The sequence below is a fragment of the Sus scrofa genome, chromosome 9, assembly GCF_000003025.6.
Source record: "Sus scrofa isolate TJ Tabasco breed Duroc chromosome 9, Sscrofa11.1, whole genome shotgun sequence".
In the NCBI taxonomy this organism is placed as follows: domain Eukaryota; kingdom Metazoa; phylum Chordata; class Mammalia; order Artiodactyla; family Suidae; genus Sus; species Sus scrofa.
The window spans coordinates 15,966,510-15,986,264 of NC_010451.4; the positions used below are offsets into that span (position 1 = coordinate 15,966,510).

The 19,755-nt window shown below is 37.2% G+C and overlaps 1 long non-coding RNA gene across 1 annotated transcript in view; it reads right to left on the bottom strand.

The window, feature by feature from the left end:
• LOC102160854 overlaps positions 1-17,943 on the bottom strand; it is a 1,306,405-nt gene extending 1,288,462 nt beyond the window's left edge. The window contains exon 1 of the long non-coding RNA XR_002346962.1: positions 17,492-17,943. This is a non-coding gene — a long non-coding RNA (uncharacterized LOC102160854). The remainder of the gene's footprint in view (positions 1-17,491) is intronic.

Genomic DNA, 19,755 nt, shown 5'->3' on the forward strand with positions numbered 1-19,755 from the left:
AGATCGGATCTGGCATTGCTGTGGCAGTGGTATAGGATGGCAGCTGCAGCTTTGATTTGACCCTTAGCCCAGGAACTTCCATACGTCACAGGTGTGGCCCTAAAAAGAGAAAAGGGGGGGGGAGTTAAAAATTAAAAAAAAGAAAACAGAATTATTCTCAGTGAAATAGGTCAGTCCAAGCAGCTCATGACTATGGCTTTAACAATGAGAGGAGTTCTGGTAAAGAAAAAGGATGATAAAAGTCAATGTGGGAGTTCCTGGTATGGCACAGAAGGTTAAGGACAACATTGTCTCTGAGGATGTGGGTTCAATCCCTGGCCTCGCTTAGTGGGTTAAGAATCTGACGTCATTGTAAGCTGCAGTGTAGGTCACGGATGCAGCTCATATCTGACATAGCTATAGCTGGGTTGCAGGTGGGCAGCTGCATCTCCGAGTCAACCCCTGACCTTGCAACTTCCATATGCCACAGGGGCAGCCATAAAAAGAAAAAAGGAAAAAAAAAAAAAAAGTCAATGCGGAAGCATACCAATAGAATGGATTATAAAATAAAACTAAAGTAAAAGAAAATTACCTAAGAAAGTATTTCAATTAAAGACTTGGTAGAGGCATCCTTAACCACAATCTTTAGAAACAGAGAAATGAGTATTCTGTTCAAATGTAATTACAAAGCAGTAACTCGCTATTACTCACTTGAATGTGTATTTCCTACCTGATAAAAGTAGTATTCCGAAGACTGCACTATCAAAAACATTGCTTTAATGGAAGAGAACACTGAACAAGGTATAGACATACCTCATTTTATGACATGTAACTTTATGTTGCTTCACAGACATTGTGTTCTTTGCAAATTTCCCTGCACTTAAAAAATCAATTAGTGCCATTTTCCCAAAAGCATTTGCTCACTTAAGTCTCTGTGTCACATTTTGATAATTCTCACAATATCTCAAACTTTTTCATGGTTGTCTTTATAATGGTGATCCGTGATTTTTAATATTACTGTTGTCGTCGTTTTTGGATATCAGGAACTACACTCATATAAGATGGTGAAATTAATCAATAAATGTTGTGTGTGTTTTGACTGCTCCTCCAACTGGATATTCCCCTCTCTCTCTCTCCTTGGGCCTCTATTCCCTGAGGCACAACAGGACAAAGATTAGGCCACTTAATACCAGGATGGCCTCTAAGTGTTGGAAGTAAAAGGAAGGGTGCATGTGTCTCACTTTATTTATTTCCTTATTTTCTTTTTTACAGCAGTGCCTGAAGCATATGGAAGTTCCCAGGCCAGGGGTCAAATCAGAGCTGCAGCTGCAGACCTACACTACAGACACAGCAATGCCAGATCCAAGCCGTATCTGTGACCAAAGGCAGCTTGTGGCAATGCCAGATTCCCAGCCCACTGAGGGAGGCCAGGGATCGAATCCAAATCCTCATGGACGCTAGTCAGATTCTTAACCAGCTGAGCCACAACAGGAATTCCCTATGTTGGGTTCTTAACCTGCTGAACCACATTGGGAACCTCAGTGTCTCTCACTTTAAATCAAAAGCTAGAAATTGATTAGGACTGGGGAGGAAGGCACGTTGAAAGCCAAGACAGGCTGAAAGCTAGGCCTCCTGTGCCAAAACAGTTAGACAAGTAGTGAATGCAAAGGAAAAGTTATTGAAGGAAATGAAAAATGCTACTCCAGTGAGCATACAAGTAACAAGAAAGCAAAACATTCTTGTTGCTGATATGAAGAAGCTTTTAGTGGTCTGGACAGAAGACGGAACTAGCTACAACATTCCCTTAAGCCAGAGCCAAATCCAGAGCAAGGCCCTAACTCGCTTCAATTCTATGAAAGTGGAGAGAGATGAGAAATCCAGGTAGGAAAAGAAAAAAAAAAATGAAGCTTGCAGAAGTTGGTTCACAAAATATAAGGAAAAAAACTTTTCTATATATAACATAAAAGAGCAATATGAAGCAAAAAGTACTTATGTAGAAGCTGCAGTAAATTATCCAAAAGATCTAGCTAAGATAAATAATGAAGGTGGCTCCACTAAACAATAGATTTAAAGAACCACCTTATATTGTAACCAGATGCCATCCAGAACTCTCACAGCTAGAGAGGAAAAGTCAATGCCTGGATGCTGGGCTCTTTTCAAAGTTTCAAAGGGCAGGCTGACTCTCTTGTTAGGGGCTAATGCAGTTGGTGACTGTAAGTTGAAACCAGTGCTCATTTACCATTCCAAAAATCCTAGGGCCCTTAAGAATTATGCTAAATCTACTCTACCTGTACTCTATGAATAGAAAAACAAAGCACATATGTGTGCAACATGACTTGCTGAACATTTTAAGCCCTCTGTTTGAGACCAACTGCTCAGAAAAAGATTCCTTTCAAAATAGTATACTAACAATAGACCTGGTCAACCAAGAGTTTGATGAAGATGTACAACAGTATTAATGCGGTTTCCATGTGTGCTAACCCAACATCCATTCTGCAGCCCATGGATCAAGGGACAATTTCAACTTTCAAGTCTTAGCATTTAAGAAATACAATATGTAAGGTTGCAGCTAGCATAAGGATGCTTCTGATGACCCTGAGGAAATAATCTGACAACCTTCTGGAAAGTCACTATTCTACATACCATGAAGAATGTGCATGATTCATGGGAAGAGGTCAAAACATCAACATTAACAGAAATTTGGAATAAGTTGATTCCAGCCCTCATGGATGATTTTGAAGGGTTCAAGATTTCAGTGGAGGAAGTAATTGCAGATGTGGAATTGCTATAATCTCATGATAAAACTTGAAAGGATACGGAGTTGCTTTGAGATAAGCAAAGAAAGTAGTTTTCTGAGAAGGAATCTACTCCCGGTGAAGATGCTGGGAAGATTGTTGAAGGGACAACAAAGGATTTGGAATCTTATATAAACTTAGTTGATAAAGCAGCAGTGTGGTTTGGGAGGACTGACTCCAATTTTGAAAGAAATTCTACTATGGGTAAAATACTATCAAACAGTTTTACACACTACAGAGAAAAAAAATGATTTGTGAAAGGAAGAGTCAACTTACGCAGCAAATACCACTGTTGTCTTGTTTTAAGAAATTGCACAGCCACTCTGATCAGAAAACAGCCATCAACATTGAGGGAAGACCCTCCACCAGCAAAAGGATTAGGACTCACTGAAGGCACTAAAGGCACTAAAGGCACAGATGATGATTAGCATCAATAAAGTGTTTTAAATTAAGGTATGCACATTTTTTACATAAAGCATTACTGCACATTTAATATACTATAGTACAGTATAAACATAAATTTCATTTGCACTGGGAAACCAAAAAATTCATATGACTCACTTTATTGCAATATTCACTATATCGTGGTGGTCTGGAACTGAACCCACAATACCTTTGAGGTAGGTCTCTATTTTGGACCTCACTTACTAACCTGTTAGGTAAATTTATCCTGCCACTACCTGGCCCTTGTAAGGGAGCTCATCCAGAGGAGTGGTTCTCAGAGTGTGGCATCATTCGAAAACTTGCTAAAAATGAAGATTATTGGTTCCCATCTAGATCTACTGAATTGGAAAACTGGGGAGAGAGACCCAGCAATCTGTTTGAACAAGATCTCTTTGTATATCTGATGTACACTAAAACTTGAGTTTCTGAACTAGACTTTATGTAAAGTTTCCTTAACATGAATATTCTCTTGTTACACAAGTTAGTTTCCAAAATAGTTTAACTCCTGGTCCCTGAGCTTCTCACAAAAAAATTCAAAGATTAAAAACAGAACATTTTATCAAAGTAATGGAATCAATCACAGACTTAAGATAATGGGATATTAGAGCTAGGAAAAATCTTATCAATTAATTTATTCCAACTGTTTCATTTTGTTGATAAGAAATCTGAAGTACAGATAAGAGAAATAAATTGTCTTGAAAACAGAAACAGGCTCACACACACAAAAAACCAACTTATGAATACCAAAGGGGAAAGTTAGGAGAAGGGATAAAATAGGAGTTTGGGGTTAACATATACACACAACCATATATAAGACAGATAATCAACAAGGACTTGCTGTATAGCACAGGGAACTCTACTCAATATTCTATAATAACCTATATGGGAAAAAATCTGAAAAAATAATTGATAGATGTATATGTATAACAATCACTTTGTGTACACCTGACACTAACACAATATTGTAAATCAACTACACTCCAATATAAAATAATTTTTTTAAGTCAGCTTGTAAAAAAATAAAAACATGCTGAATCTTCATGTAGTAGGCGATTTAAAAATATTTCTTGAACTGTATCAAATGCATTTATTGAATGGACATACGACAAACTAGTTTATCTATGTGCATGATTCTGTGGATTTCCCTGAGCAATTCAGACAGAGCTTTAAAACATTCATGTAAGAACTCATTTACTATGTCACTGCCCAGAGACATTTTTGGAACTTCTAGGATTAACTTTCAACTTAAAATTATCTGGAAATGAGTCACCATCAGTCTATTCCATCATGTCTTGATTTCTCATGCCATGAATCAGAAAGTCGGTCTCTAATCTTTATACATGGCTGAATCTTATGTAACCTTAGCTACAGCTGACAGAAGATCTGGCCTTATGCCTGAAAATAATACCAAACAGCAGAAAAACAGTTGTCCAATGATTACTATATATAGCTCCATTTAATTTCTCATAAAAATGTTAGTGAAAGAGATGACACAATTTGGTATGGTGGAGAAATGAGATTTAAAAATAAAATATCTTCTAAAATGTTCAGTCATTGAGGAGAACAGCATGCTTAGATGCTATAAGATGCCAATTAGCCTTTTCTAATGGATGTCGAACTTTTAAAAATTTCATTCAGCAAACATTTTGCATTTAGTATGAGTCTGGTCAAGGTGCCACACCTTGAGACTATAAATATGAGTAAGACAAGATCCATGTCTCAAGGAAATCCTTCATATACAGAGGAAAGCAAGTCATTTAGTCAATTTGATAACCCAACATATATATGGCACCCTAGACATCACCAAATTTCTGAGAAAAAGGAATTTTAGCCAATCCAGGGAAGTAAAATGTGCAATATTTTTCATTCTCTTCTATTACTTTTGTAGCCTCAAGTCATCTAAAATATTTTTATATTACATTACTTTAATTTTAATAATTGCTTTAAAAAATTACGCCACAGACCAGGATAGCCATGGGAAGTAGTGTGCTCCACTATCCACTGAACCAATTTTTAGACTGAATAAAGTTGGAATGTTATTTGTGTAATTTACTATTGGAAAAGGATATAATAATTTATAACTTGCACACACTGGCTCTGAGTAACCATAACGATGAATTTTGTAACGCCTCCTTGGAGGAGTCTTACTCTTTTGTCAGTTCAAAATTATTCTTCCCTTAATGTCCCTTTCTCTGTAGAGAATCCCTAGGAGCATACATACAGAATCACAATAGTGTCCACAGACAGAAGGAATAATAACATTTTATTCTTTCCAGTAAGAAGAAATCCAATTATTTTTAATTGCAGGAAGACGATACAATTTTGAAAGATTGGCATCTTTGCCGTCCTTGCAATTAATGTCGCCACAGTCCATTATTGCTTTGAGATACCTTTGAGCACTATGTCCCTCTCTGGCTTAAAGTGTCACTAAAGCTTCTTAGTAAGGGATAGAATTTCTCTTCATATTGGCACTTGTTCACCTCTTGCAATATCATATCCTTCTTACCTCCATCTCTGCCCTGCACTCATCCTCCACTTATTCTCATAAGCAAAACAAAACAAGAAACAATTTTTTCTCATGTCTCCATCAATGTTGTATTAGTCCTAGGGCCTGACACACTTTCACACACCTTGTGAATTTCTCCATCAAAACAAAGGTCAATAGTTTTAACCTTTGTGAAACCTTCTTTCAGGAGAATGGAAATTTGCTGGTATGGTATTTTAGTTGATCTAACACCTGCCATATTTTTCCTGAGTATTCTGTCACTGGACCTAGCTTCTTAGCTCAGGGACCAAGCTGCAATCTTCTCTATAGCCTTAGTAACCCATACAAAACAGGCAAACACATGTGTATGTCACCTGTTCTACAGAATAAAGAATTATATGAAATAGAAAAAACAAACTCTGGAAACTATGAGATTTTTTTTTTTTTTTTTTAATTCTTGAGATGAAAACAGAAGAAAATTATCCTGACAGAAAATGTTCACTATGAGTCAAGTGCTACTCTAGGTGCTTTATATATCCATCTGGACACATTTAATCCATACTCCACCTTCATGAGGAAGATACTTTTATCCCATTTTATAAATCAGGAAATTGACAAACACAGAGGTTACATAACTTATTTAAGGAGTTTCGGTTGTAGCTAAGTGGTAACAAACTCAACTAGTATCCATGAGGATGTGGGTTTGATACCTGGCCTTACTCAGTGGGTTAAAGGATCCAGCACTGCCATGAGCTGGGTGTAGGTTGCAGACACAGCTCAGATCTCATGTTGCTGCGCCTGTGGTGTAGGCTGTCAGCTGCAGCTCCGATTTGACCCCTAGACTAGGAACTTCTATATGCTGTGGGTCTGGCCCTAAAAAAAAAGAAAAAAAGAAAAAAAAAAAAAAAACTGATTTAAGACAGAATCATATGAACCAGGTGGCTGAAATCAAACACCACACTCTATTGCCTTTCATAGACCTTAGGCAAAAGGTCTAGGAGTGCTTTAGAAGTATTCATTCACTTAGCTACACTAGCTATAATATGAGCTAGAAAACAGTGTACTAGGGATAGATCAGAGGATAAAGAAGTTTTTAGATTCTGTTCCTAAATATATTACCAATTATCAATGAGGCTAAAGTTTCCAGGTTAGAATTTCTGTGACCTGCTCACAACTTCCAATTCTTTCAACTCTGAAGGGAAATAATCATAGACCTCATCTCCTGGGCTTGGTCTGAAGATGAAAATAGACAACACTCATGAAACACTAAGCACAGAATCTGCCACCAAATGGTAAAGTTAAAACCACACCACCAAAAACACTGGCTCTCCCTCTGCTGATTTCCACCAGCACTGCCACATTTGACTGGTCAGGAGTTCACGTGGCAACCATGGTGACAGAGAAAGGGGAGAGAACTGGGTGGGAAAAAAAGAAAAAGAGAGAGAAAAAGGAAGGTGCAGCCTTTTGGTCTTTATTCTTACAGGCATTTTTTTAAAAAAATAAAAAGTAACTTGAGTATCAAGGTTGCGTGAAAAAGTCATATGTTCTCTGTAGACTTTCCACATTACCTCTCTAAAGGCATCTGTCACACGTCACATTAGCTCAGGGTTTCCCATCCTGTGACTTGGAATGTTGTGTGAGCACTTTATCCTGACCATCCATAATACATTCGAATTCTGACCCTCATCTCAATTTCTTCTTCTGCAGGGAAGACAGTTCAGGTACTGAGTCCTTGAATCACGACCCTAGGTTCACATTCTAAACTTTGGTTTTGCTTTTTTTTTCTTTCAAACTCTCATCTATGTTATTCAATTTTTTTTTTCCCTCTCTCAAAAAGCTTAGCCAGGCAAGATATTTAACTTATGCACAACCTAGAGACATGAAAATGAAAGGAAGCCAAAGAGGTTTCCCCGACACGCTCATCCTCTGCTCTTATGAAACAGGTTCTATGTTGGAATCACACAGAACCTTTTGGGCCTTCTTTCTTTCCCTTCCCTATATAAAGTCTCCTAACTAGGATCCTCTTATAGGATCAAGAGAAAGAAATATGTCAGGGTATCAGTGGTTTTTCAAGATTCCCTAAAGAGAATATTTAATACAAGTCAATATCACATTACCCTCCCCCCACATCTTACGAGAAAAGGTTCAGCTGATGGTTTTACTATGTTGCTTTGAGTTGTGTTGTCCAAGAAGGAAGTCCTGCTACTGGGAGATAGATTTAGAGAAACATTTTGTTTTTACACAGCCAAATAATATTCAACCTCTTAGTCTATGAAACAGTTACTCAAACTCCCTTGATACTTCCCCCCAACATTCCGAGTCTTCCCTGCCTATAGCAAACTGAAAATACAACTGAAAACAAATCAAATATTTATTAACCCAAAAAGATCTCCTCACCTGTCCCTAGGGAATGGCGACAGGGAGAAATGAAGTTATACATTTTTTAAAAACTGCACAATATGCCAGTATTGACTATAAAATTCACTTGTATATAAATTTTGTCCTTCTGGAATCCTGTAATTCACAACTAGTCCTAGGCTTTAATTTTTTAAAACAAATCTAAATACCAGCTACCTCTCACTCAGATGATTTTACTTTAAAAAAAAAAAAAAAAAAAAAAAAACTCATAAAATGTAACTTTTTCCTAGTGGCAGTGCACTGTGATTTTTATTCTTTTTTGGAGCTGATCAATTCTGATTATGTCTCGAGATGTCTTCCTAAATGCACTCCCAAATGCAAAACGTCAGAGACAAATAGGAGTTAAGTTTTGAACTTACTGCACCAACAGTGTTATAATGCTCCCAAATTGCATAAAATAATATTATATTCATCAAACACAGTCCTCATATCAAGGCTTCCTAAAGAGATTTATCCTTTGGTCTTGACTGTGAGGTCAAATGCTTGAACAACTTATGATAGATGGCATAAGTCCAAGTTTTTAGTACTCATGCAGATCTTGGGATAAAAACACATTGAATTAGATAAAATTACCCATGTCATTTTTTCATCAAGGTTAAAATCTAGATAGAATTGAAATCTCTAAATATGCTGAAAATAGGAGTTCCGTTGTGGTGCAGTGGAAACGAATCCAACTAGTATCCATGAGGATGCTGCGGTGGAGGTCGCAGATGCAGCATGGATCCCACGTTGCTGTGGCTGTGGCGTAGGACGGCATCTACGGCTCCAATTCGACCCCCAGCCTGAGAACTTCCATATGCTACTGGTATGGCCCTTAAAAGCAAAAACAAAAACAAAATGCACAAAAAAAAAAAAAATGCTGAAAACATTTTTTAAAAGCTAATTTAGGTATGTTTATAATAAAAACATTAAGCGGAAAAGATGGGTTAACTTCTTTAACCAATGATATAATTTTGAATAAAGACTGAGAGATGCCAAATCACCAAACACATTTTTGATTTCAAGGAAAAAAAGTATCCATTCCTACTGTAAAGAGTAACACAAATGAAAGCCAGCCTGGATTTAAACCAGTAAGAGGTAGGGATGTAGTTCTTGCAGAACACATGCTAAGCATTGTGTTCATCACATGTGACAGTAAAACTGCTCTTGGTAATTATCCAAAAATTCCAGAGAAAAGGTAAGTTTCCTGAACACTGACAATGAGGAAAAGTGAATTTGTAAGTTTACCACCCATCCTACAACAAAATTCTATAGTGGATTATTATGTGGACTTTATAAAGATTCCAAAAAAGAAGCGGTGATATTAGAAGCCTGAATGGGTTTATAAGAAATCATGTCAAGAAAACTTTTTAATTGGATCACTTAGGAGTTATTTTAAGAGATAGCAATTTCATAAAGATGTGACAAAGCCTTAATTGAGATAGATCCTTACTAATAGAATGAAAGCTTGCAGAATAAAGGATGCACAGTTAAGCACTGATAACAATGAATCAATTATTACTTCACGGTCAAACTAGAGGGAGATTTCTGGCAGGTTGAACTCCATCCTATTCAACATCACAGATAAAAATGCATGGGACACTTAAGACTCACTTATTATGACACAGGGCAGAGGGGCTAAACTAATCTGGATCACAGATTAAAGGCTTAAAAAGGCTGGACAAAATATTCAAGGTTTAAAAAGGCATAATCAGGAAATGCTTAATATGGAATTTAGTTAATTTTTTGTAAAGTGCCTACTATGTAGACAGCACAATGGAACATAAGAAGGTCTATCTCAGCATTTGCCAATCTTTTATGAGTGTGATTATACAAATTATTAGCTAAAAATACTAATTCTTATATACCATTCTAAACAAGAATAATTTCCAGGAGAGGTTACTGGAAAGCTACTATTTTTTTTTTTTAAGCATATCAGGTAATTTTTCTCATTGCAAAGGTTTTTGGTAACACTGATCTATGTGAAATAGCTGTTTACCTCAGGAAATCTGCAGAAGGGAGGAGACAAAAGCCATAAAATATTTGTGAAAGTTTCGTATACAGTAGATGGCTATAGACATGAGAAAGCTACTCTTACTCTTCTCTAAATTATAACGCTGAATATATTGAAAGGATTTTTAAATGCCATAAGATGATTTTTCTCAGGGATGTTAACAAAGGCAAAAAATGTAACTGTCACTTAAATATTTGTGGTTTTTTTATTTTTATTTTTTTATTTTACCCCCATACCAATTTCAGAGGTAAATGAGAATGGTCGACGTGTCACTTTAGGTGGGAGACAGTATTCTTTCAATGTTCATCTCAGGAGTGTTTCTTTTTTACACAAATCTGGGTGAAGAATCTACTCATTGTTTAAACAAAAACCAAAAAGTAAGGGCAGTCCAGACACTTTAAGACACTTCAGTCACTCTTTACTACAAATGTGAAATGTGTGCCGAGCATTAGAAAACCTGGATGAGGAACCCACCACGCGGTCAGGTGACATCAGGTAGGAGGTGAAATTCTCATTCCTGCTGACAAGATGACACTTTTCTGAAGTCTTAAGTGGAGACACACCCAAACTGGTGGGTCTATAAACCTGTATAGCATTTCCTGGCCTCCTAAGTTGATTAACTTTATTTCTCAAGTCCAGACTTAAAAACTTGGTACTTGCTTAGATCCCTAAATAGATAAGCTAGAATCGGGGCAATATCACTTCACCACTCCGCAGGCATGCTTGAGCCTGCAAAGAGAGCTCCTGATAGGAAATTCTCTCCCCCTGGAGTCAAGATTGTTACTTGGATTTACCAAGCAACTATTTTACAAGCAATCACTGTAAACCAAACTCCCACAAGTCTGAAATAGCACTGGGCATATTATTCTCCTTTTTGTATTGGAAATATTGTTTCTACATGGTTGTTACATTTAAGGAGAATAAGAGGGTTTTCCGAAAACAGTGATAATAGTGGAGGACCAAAAATACAAACAAACCGGAGTTCCCATTGTGGCACAGTGGTTAACTAATCTGACTAGGAACCATGAGGTTGCGGGTTCAATCCCTGGCCTTGCTCATTGGGTTGAGGATCTGGCATTGCCATGAGCTGTGGGGTAGGTCACAAACACGGCTCAGATCCCACGTTGCTGTGGCTCTGGCGTAGGCCGGTGACTACAGCTCCAATTCGACCACTAGCCTGGGAACCTCCATGTGCCGCAGGAGTGGCCCTAGAAAAGGCAAAAAGACACAAACAAACAAACAAACAATAGTTATTATGAAGAACAAATATGGACTGGAAATTTTTCAGCCCAAAATTAAAGAAAACAAGATACACCAACTCTTGCTAGGTATTTTAAAAAATAACAGGAAAAACTATTTTGATAATCTTTTTAGCTACAGCGTGTAAGAGAGTTGTGTTGCTCCAATAACACATTTTATTTAGAATGATTAAGCACTATGTTATTACTTGAGTTTTCAATAAGATGATTTACAATCACTTTAAGAATGCTTCATATGCATTTAAGAATGCATTTTGGATCACTGCACAGATAGAAGAGTAGGATGGTTTTCTAAATCATTGCTTCTGCCTAAATAATAATGATAAAATAGTAAATATTATTATAAAAGCAAATATAAACATATTCATAAATAAATACTCCCTTGGAGAACCAGACTAGAAAGAGTTTACATTGCCGCACCTGCTCATTCACAGCTTCGACCGACACGAAAGGCAGATAATAAGTTTTCTTTAAAGCCAGGAGGAACAGAGGAGAGTGTTCTCTGAAAATTGTACAGGCCACCTGCCCCTGAAGGCAGCAGCACTGAGATGTCCTCGATCTCTGAAGCAAATGAGGAAGGTCCAAAAATATCCTGCTTCTTAAACAGGTCTTTTTTTTTTTTTTTTTTTTTAACCTGGTGTGATTTATGCAGAGAATCTGTAAAATATTCCAGTTCATCAAAAGTCTAATTTACATATATTTAAAGGACAATGTGGAAAATCATTAACCAAATGCATCACAATTCAAGAGCGTGAATGTTGGCTGGGGGTTTTTAGATCCTTAAATGTAGAACTAGGAGGTTAAATCGGTACATGGGATGGGTAGGAGAAAATAGAAAAAGGAAAGAAGAAAGGAGGTGGGGAGGGAGGGGCGAGTGATGGGAGGGAGGGAAAAAGAAAAAAGTGAGAAGTGAGTGTGGTTACTTTCTCTGCAATGCTTCATATCCTAAAGTCCTATGAAATAAAGGGCTCTTGATTCCTTTTTTCTCCAGTTTTTTAATGAGCGCATACTCATGTTGCTTACTATCTATCATCTTGAAATAAATTAAAATGATTACAGTACTGTGTGCATCAAGTAAGGCATCTCATCGAGTTCTAGTTTAGAGACCTACAGGAGACGGATGTTGGTTTGAGAAAATCAAACTAAATTCCAACCCAGACTGCACTTCCCATCATTGAAGCATGGGGAAAACCTCAAATGAGAATCCACAAACTCAATGGGAATTTTTTCCTAACTTAGTGGGAATTTTCTAAAGGTTTGACTATTCAAGGTTAATACCTGCTATAGTGAAACTATTTTAATGTGCTCTTTCTCTTTCCTCACGATGACCTGGAAGTGGCCCTTGATGAATTCTACCTGATTCTATTTCAAGGACAGTAAATGGAGTAAGACATGAATTTAGGTCTCCAGCAAGTGGAGCATTACACAATAACTTCTTGAGCTTAAATCAGGAATTAATTTATGTTTATATTCTTACTTCAAGCTATAAATAACTGACTTGGAAGAAAAACTTTCGAAACAGCGTCTTTCTGCTATTTGTTTTAAAAGAATGCACACAGAGAGTTGTTAGTTTATACTGGCTGAGTGCCTGAATAAGTGAGTTGAATGAAGAACAGCATGGATAAGACAGGGGCTGCCTAGGAGACTAGATTCAAGACCTAGAAAGCAAATCTACACACTTGATCCTAGCCAGGATGTTCACTAAATAGTGCCAGGGCTAAATAGTGATTAAAAGATTTAACCAAATTATCTGCCATTGGACTTCTCAAATTTGTTTTTCTTTTTGCTCAGAGTAAAATGCAATTAAAATAAATTCTGGTTTAATGAGATCTCCCCAATTCTTCCAAATTGGAAATAATTACCTGGAATAATCATGTTAATTATTTGCACAATACCGTCACACTTCCGTACATATTTAGAGAATTTCATTTCCCAAAGGCGTATACCCTCAGTCACAACCTTTTCAGAGAGTTATTTCCGGCCAATAGATAAGCCTCCTATACAAATGCCAGTGCTTTTCTGAAGCACAAAGAAAGCTAAGAGCTAATCTGATGACAAATAAGGAAATAAGGCATGGGCTATTGTGGCCTTGATAACTTATTACCTAGATTAATCTTAAAAAGCTATAGGAAATGACACCTAATAATCCTATTTTGCTATAAAACAGAGGCATACACTGATATGTGTATGTATACATATATGCTTTCTTTCATCCTCTTCATATGTTTATATTCAAAGATATAAGGATATCTTCTCAACAATGTACATGTAGATACATTAACCTATTTTTATATATAAACTAATCACAATGAACTGTAAATAACCTGGGGAAATATGTAATTTTATTGCTTTCTTTATAAAACATTTTCTTTTTTGAAGTACCTTATACCTTAATATGTATAAAATATGTATCATTAAATACATGAAAAATAACAAACATATTTTTAAAATATATGCATACAAGAAACAAGCATTGAGGTAAACGAGATAGGTCATGCCAGCTCAGAAAAATCACGCATAAAGCGAATTTGTATTGTAACTAAACAACTTATTTGAAAGCAGGAAATGCCACTAAAAGAAGCTTTCACAAAACCACCACCCTTTTGCAATATAACAGAAAATTAGCAATGCCCTGTCCATCAACCTGGAATGCTCAGGCTAAGAATATCAAAATTATTCTTCATTACCACTAGGTGGCTCACTCTCTATATTTATGCCTGAGTAGAGATGCCTCTGTGGCCCTGGAGGTTGGAGGCAATGAGATTCTTACTAGAGAAAACAGGAAGGAGAAAATGATCCCTTCCAAGCAAAATTAAAGTCTTGACAAAGATATACCCTTACTTACTCTCCCATAAGTTCTCATCATAATTGTCTTTACAGAAACAGGATAATTAGAGGAGTTATTATTAGACTAGAGACTTTGAGAAAGCCGGATAGAAACCAAATAACTATTCCGCATCCATGTTCAACATTCTCATATACTTTGCAAGTGCATTCAAAATATGAGAAAGATACCCAGTGGGAAAAAAGAGTGAAATAGAAAAAAAGATACCACCTTAAAATTTAAAAAAACAATCACAGTATTTACTTTTGACTGTATTTGGAATTTGAGAGGAAGAAAAGGTGAGAATTAGGGAAATAAAAATAAGTCCACAAAGATGGAGAATTTAACATGGAGAGGAAATTTACTTTTCTAGGTTTGCAAGATGGCTCTTCACAATCAATTTCTCCACCAAACTGCATTTCAGCAGAGAGAATATAATAGGACAGTAGCCACAGAAGCTTGTAACACCATCTAATGTATCACTATAAAAAGATTTACCATCTGGATCCTAATTCTCTTCAATATTGAAACTGTAGAGCATTTTCTTCTCTTCATTCTAATTTACAGCTATCACTCAGTGCAGCAGCCCTGAAGGGTGTGTGCAATATGCCATTGTTAGAGCCAGTATAAAATCCAAGGCAATTTGGGGAAAATCAGCTTGTGAGCATAACTACATGGTTTTCTCGCTATTCAGCACCTGTTCACATTTCATGAAAGCTTATACGTTGTGCTTGTATTTTTTTCTTCTCTTCCTTTTGCCTTGGTCAGCATAGTTATCACGCATGTGTAGAAATATCTGTGGACAGCACCATCAACCTTACCCCCACTGATGCTGAGAATTGAAATATATGGGATATAGCAGCACTGAACATTAACCTCCTTCTTTGAATTAATCTGTATTGTTCACTCTGGTTTTTATTTTTTAAAATCCTCCAAGACACCAATTCACCAAGCTACCCAGGAAAGGCGATCAAATACAGAGGAGGAAAAAAAAGTGTTTTAAAATTAAGAAGGCTGGTGAGTAGGAGCCAGCAGTGACAGAAGAGTCATCACCTCTGGCTTCAAATGAAATGAAATTGATTCTCCCTCAGCAAAGACGGCTCTGAATGGTGATCCATAAAGAGCTAGCAAATGGCTAACTCTTTACCAGCCTCACAAATCTACATGAGAAAGGAGGTGGAATGAAGGAGACCATGAATGAAAAAGGCAGCTCAACAATTGGGTTAAATTACCTTCCACCTCTACCCAACGCCTGGTCACAGGTCACATTTTTGGATCTCTTAATGTCACTTGCTGAATTGGCAAAAGAAAGACAAAAATAGTGTTCTCTCTCTCCTCCCAAGATTCCACTCAAAGTACATACCATTCACCTGACATGGAAAAAAAAAGAATTATGTGGCTTTTATCTCCCTTGCTGTTTCTGATCTCCTGATTTTACTAGACGTAATAAAACCTCTCAGGCTGAGCATGGCAGCCACAAGAAACATGGAAAAAGTAATATGAGTAGGCTTATCCCAAGTTTGAATATGAATCTAAGTGTGAAGTAGCAAAAAGTAAAGTCATGCTTTCTTGGTGTATTTGTTACCAGAGAGCAGACGGTAGAGTCGTTTTTTGCCAAATTACTTTAAGAGCAGCCAATGTAAAAGCCATAGATACTATGAGAGCTGAAGGCAATGACAGAAAATATATGTTAAATATTTGTCATGGACTGAAAATATGTATTGAGCTCTGCAGCGGGATCTGTTGCATTAAACAGTAATGGCAAGTAAAGGAGGCAACTCATCTTTCTTCTGCCTTCCAAAGACGCATCAGATAGCCTTACATAGATGTTTTTGTGTTTGATTTTTTGTTTATGGTTTTCTTCCTTTTTTTTTCTTTTTTTTTTTTTTTGGCTTGTATATTTTTGCTCAAAGGACCCCTGATATTATCAGAGGAGCTGGTATCTGGCTGGCTACAGTTGAAAATTCCTGGCTCGAGGTGCTATATTTACTTTTAAGCATAAACTTAGATCTGCCTAAAGTCATGTGCCCAGCCCCCATATAAGAATTGAATCATTCAAATCAAGACAGACGTGCCAATAAAACATGTGGTAGCTTAGAGGCGCTGCCCAGAAGAGTATGAAAAAAAACCACTAACTTTTACAAGTGCAGCACAATTGAGAGTGCTGCCAGTAAAACGAGTCACAAAAAATTGCACCCTCTGATTAATTTGCTACTTATACACATACTCCTTTAAAACCTCACTTTTGAACTCAAGGAACACTCAGAGGTACCGTGTGCCTGGCTTGCATATAGGATATTGTCTTCTAAAAAACATTTTCTGTATGATCATGTCAACTCAGTTGCCTAAATTATGGCTATGATTCTATTACAAAACTTCTTGGGGGATGATGGGCATAAACCAGTTACAATGAATATTAAGGGGTGGGGATGTTAAAAAGTTGGTGAAATTTTTCCCTATCCGTATTTTTTAAGTTAGAACTTTGGCTAACAAAACAAGTCCAGAGATGTTATGGGCAATAACACATGCAGATGAACATCACCAAGGCAAGGACACTCAAATCGACAAACCCCAGTGCTGCTCGGAATTTAGGAAGACACAGCTCTGTGAGCCAAGAATGCAGTCCCAGAGCAGAGCTCATTTTAGGAGGCGAAATCTCCAGTTAATTCTTTACCATATCAAATAATCAATGAACCCACCTTATCACTACAGACAGACTTATCTCAACCCCAAACTTCCCCTCTTCAAATCCACATTATTCCCATATGTAGAAGAGCTCAAGAAGTTGAAAAGACATTTGCTTCCTGGCTTTTTCTCACAAAGACAGCAATTTGCATGAATGTTAAACTTCTGTGATTCAGCAACTTTCACTCCTGTCTACATCACTGAATGTTAAATGCTGATAAAGAGTTTGAATCACTTGGCTTTTATTTCAGAAGACTGGGGTATGTTTTTCACGGCCACAGAAGAGAAGATTTAAAGGCCCTGAAATTACACACAGAGTTGCATAACAATTGCCACCTAACTCAAAAGGTCAGAAATGCACATGTGCTCAACGTGGAGTTGCTTATGAATCATATACTGAAACTGAGTTCCATATTTGCAGAATATTTGTAAGGATGGGGACAGAAAAGTAGAGTTACTATCTGCATCCAAACTTTTATCCGAAAAATCACTGCTGAACTATTAAACATTTATCATGCTGCTTCCTAGAGTGAAAAAGTCTTTGTCAAAGTCAATGCCGTGATTAAGAAGGTTTTCTCTTTCCTAAAACAAGAAATTGCAAGTGCCTACCTGAAAGCAGATGGTGAGGTCGCTGGCACGTTAGGAGAGTGACTAGGCAGCAGTCTTACCTTCAGCACAGAGCAGCCTCTTCCCTGGCTGCCTGGCTTTTGGAAGAGGCTGCCCTCTTGCAAGGGGCTGAGGAAGCAACGGGGAAGAAGTAGCTGTCCGCCACTAGCTGTGACAGCAGCGCAGTCACCAGGTCCTCCGAAACGGATCCAGCGCTCCTTCAACAAATCAGCCAGTGGCAGCTGGTGCCTCAACCTAGGATGCTGGGACTGCAGTTACTAACGCCGCCCCACTGGAGAGGAAAGCGCTGCTGTGTGTGCGTGTGTGTGCGCGCACTAACTGCCAGCTCCAGGCTGAGCCACTGTGTGCTGCATACTCAAAATGCTCGTGTGGGGAGGAGGCTCCTCTATTGGGACCCCATCCTCCCCCACAGAGGAATCAGTCCACTGACCTTGCTGCTGGGGATTCTGGCTGAACCGCACTCATCAATAGTTTTAACAATCAGTCAAATGAAGGAGATGGGATCAAGCTTTAGAGAAAGATAAGTGCTTTCCTCATAAGCACTGAAAGAAAAAAAAAAAAAAAAGGTTTATCTCTACTCAACATTTTCTATCTAGAACTGATACATTTCCCTTGAAACACTTATGTCTTGAGCAGGAAAACTAATTGATAGGTCCCTAAGTTAAAAAACTTTTTGTGGAAAAAAAAAAAAAGAAATCTTTCTAGGTTGTTAATCTAAGCAGGATAGGCTCTTACCTAAAAGGCAATTCAAAACATTTATCACACGGAGATCTCTCAGATGCAGACTTGGATTTATAACTATCGAATTATGATGGTTTAAACTAACAAGTACTTTCAAAATCAGGGATTCCATGTCACAAGTATAAATGTTTCAGACTAGAAGTAGAATCTGAGTCCAAATCCAACTCAGGTTTTCTTTAAACATTATCCAATGACAAGTATGAGGAAAGCCCTAGGCTATGAGTGCATCAAAGTACACATGAAAATGCTTTGTAAACTATAAAAGATTAGCTATAAATTACAGATTACAAAACTTGTCATAAAGAATGTGCAAAGCTCCTGTGAGTCACAAAAGAGCCTTTTCAGGGTCTGTATTCTAAATGATACTAGAAAGCATCACTGCTAAACTTGGAGCTAGTCCCTGTGATTGCAGGTTCTAGAACCCAAGTGGAAAGCCAGAACAGAACTTGCCCTTGAGCATATATTGCTTACCATGTCCTATATCTGCAAAAAAAGGAATTAAAGGTTGGAATTACTTTCCCTCAAGTTAGAATCTTCCACTAGCTAATATCAGACCAAGCTCAAATCAAGAAATGCAATAATGTAGAAAAGAGCAGAAATGAGAATCAAGGTACTTGACATCAATCTGATCTGTCCTCAAGTCCCTTGATCCCTGAGCTCTGGCGTCTAAGGATGGTGATGGTGGATGACAATGGTAATGACCACCCTACCACTAACACCACAGCAAGCACACAATGAAAGCTAATGTTTATGGAGTGCTTACTACTTACCAAGGACTTTCTAAGCATTTTTAATTTATTATTATTATTATTACTATTCCCATTTGCAGATTAGAACAGCAAGACAGAGAACTGGTAAGTCAATGGGTAGCAATCCTTCAGGGCTCATGTTTGTTAATTTATGCTACTATGAAAATGATTTAATTAAAAAAATTTTTTTGAGAATAACTTCAAACATGCAAGAAAGTTATAAGAAAAAGAATAATCCAAAGCACCTGTATGGCCTTTGCTTAGATTTATTATTAACATTTAGTCCATTTGCTTCATCACTTCATCAACAGAGAGAGGTGCAATATACATTCATCATGTCCCTTTAGTGGTTCTCTCACTATACATTTTATTTTTTATTTTTTCCTCCCTATACATTTTATGAGTAGTGATATTTCTCTATATAATCAATTACTTTTACCAACTTCGGGATATTTAACACTAACACAGACTTAATCTAATTTATTATCCATTTTCCAATTTTCCACTTGAACTGAAAAAGTTAGATAGCATTTTTCCCTCTAGGAGTGTATCCAACCTAGCAGTCAGCTGTTGACTTTAGCTGTCATGTCTTCCGGTTTTCCTTCAATATGGAAACTCCATAGCCATTCTTTGGCTTTTATGACATTTTTGAAGAACTCATTTCTTTTTTTTTTTTTTTTTTTTCAGTTTTATAGTTGTCTTATGTTTCCTAATGCTTAGATTCAGGTTATGTCTTCTGGTTGAATTGACCCTTTT